This window comes from Penaeus chinensis, chromosome 39, assembly GCF_019202785.1.
Source record: "Penaeus chinensis breed Huanghai No. 1 chromosome 39, ASM1920278v2, whole genome shotgun sequence".
NCBI classification, from domain to species: domain Eukaryota; kingdom Metazoa; phylum Arthropoda; class Malacostraca; order Decapoda; family Penaeidae; genus Penaeus; species Penaeus chinensis.
Window position 1 is genome coordinate 29,017,857 of NC_061857.1, and position 2,500 is coordinate 29,020,356.

Consider the following 2,500-nt stretch of genomic DNA (forward strand, 5'->3'; position numbering starts at 1 on the left):
CCCATTATAATTTGCCACTTGTCTATTATTATATTTTAGAAGAAAACAAAATGGTTGAAACTATTTTCCTGACCGTTGTATCTTCGGCACACTCAGCAGAGAAATAAATTCAATCAATCCCACGAGCCTTAAGACCGCTAAGTCATGTTACATTTAATTCAGGTAAGTCAATTTTGTAAATGTCAGAGGCAGATCAAAATATATATCTAAATAAAAAAGTCGTTTGAGAATGGTTTCGTACATATAACGTATAACAGCGATTCCCACCCATTTTCATTCTGTGGCCACCGACCAGTACATAAGTATCCCCATGACCCCGTGCAGTGGTTTTCTTTTCAGATTCAGTTATTACTAGTTATGAATAGTGTAATGGTGTCAGAACCTATAGGACAAGAACACTATATGGAAAGATCTGAATTTATTGACACGTGAGAGATAATTATATGTAGGTACTGTAGGGAATATGAAATTCAGTTTAATTCTACGTCATAACTCTCCTGCATGGTCTCCCAGAAAGCACCCCGTGACCCCCCTGGGAGCCATGGCCCCCAGGTGGCAAGTCCTAACATAGATTGTCAGCCGATTTTATATTGAAAATTTGATAGTTTTACTATTCACTTTTCGTTATGTTACATAATCTGATTGTATTATTTTTTTCAAATAATAAAAATGTAATGCATTGATTAAGGATATAGAGATCCATAACTAAATATAAATTAGAAATGGAGAAGCGAAAGGGACCAAAGTTTCTAACAAAGCTGCTTCGTCTCATTATCTCTAGTGGGGCAGACATTATAGGCAAGTTGGTTGGTGTTTCATAAGAAATCGATTTATATTGAGCAATGGGTCTTGTTTTTTATCACATGGTAACAAGTTACGGATTAATTTTTATTGATGTTAGAAGTTAAAGATTCTCTCTGTGGAGGCACTAAGACAGACATTTCAGAGACTGGAGACTGACGTCTCATGCTTGAAAAGCACACTGCTTTACATGGTGAGTTAATGGTTTCATTCAGTAAAGCAAGCTTTCTTTCCTAACTAGTGTCACTGGGCGTGCAGTGTAATAGTCAGGAATCCGACAGCTTATGTTTATAGTCTCGGTCGGAATACCGTAGTATTTAATTTTATTTTCTGAATCTTACTTTCACATCAGTCGTACATTTATGTCAATATAGGCAAGAGTGACTTCTTTAAGCGTGGATATATATCTGGTCAATAAATAATAGGAAGAAATTGCACAATACCTTTAGCTTTCTCACCTTCGAATTCATCGCATTAAATCCGATCACACAACTGAATCAGAAAATGAATGATTAGCTTCATCATCCTCATATTCATCACAACTTTCTGCTTCAAATGTTTGTTTCCAGGGCCTTGCAACTATTTGCACAGTTTTCAAAACCATGTAATGATACAGAGTAGGTGAATTTTCATCCATTCAACTGGACAATGACTGGGGCATAATGTCTTAAGATTATAATGATATGTACAACAGACAAGTAGGACAAGTGTTAAAAAATGAATACACTGATAACACCACCAAACAGTAGAGACAAGTTTCAGAATGAACTCTTGGAAATTAGAGATATATATATCTACACACACACACACACACACACACACACACACACACACACACACACACACACACACACACACACACACACACATCTAGAAACTAGCATTGCAACAAAGACCTTCATCAACAGGTAGACTCAAAGTAAATGTTGTATTTTGTCCATTAAAGAAATACGTTTCGGGCGTCTGTAAAAGTAGTTGTAACATTAATTTAACAAGTACATAATAATATAGGTTAGGCTGAAGGACATTAATATGAGCACAATAAGTACTATATAAAAACTATAATTTATATAGTTTTTTGAGAATGATATAAGCTAGTTGGCTTTAAGCGGAGCAGAAAATACTAGACCTTATCCGGTAAAATATAACCTCTTATTACATCCAAGACATTTACAGTTGATATAGGAAATCACTGATATTATGCACAATAACATATATGGATTGGCTAACAACAATAAACACAAATATGTAAAATACTGACTAAACTTTTGAATTATGCATTAATTTCAAAACACAAACAAAGAGTACCAAGGCGAACGGGGAGGTCGGCTGACTATTTTGTATCATCAAATCATAATCCTGATTTTTCCAGGTTGCTAATATCAATATATATAAAGGAAAATGTAAAGAATTATGAAATTATTCATTTACCATATTGCTAACCACAAAATTAACGAAATTCCATGGACAAAAGACTGCGCAGCAAGGATGCGCATATCACAAACGGCCAAGGTTAGCAATGAGAAGGATCGGTTGTCTACCAAATCAGATCGTCAGAAAGAAAACCAATTCAATGAATATTGGAGGGGGGGGGGGGTTGACGTTCTAATTATTTAAAACAAAAATAGATTTTGGTAATCATATGAGAATTTCAATGTCAATATTCGCTCAGGTTTGGATTTCCTTTCCAAATCCATAA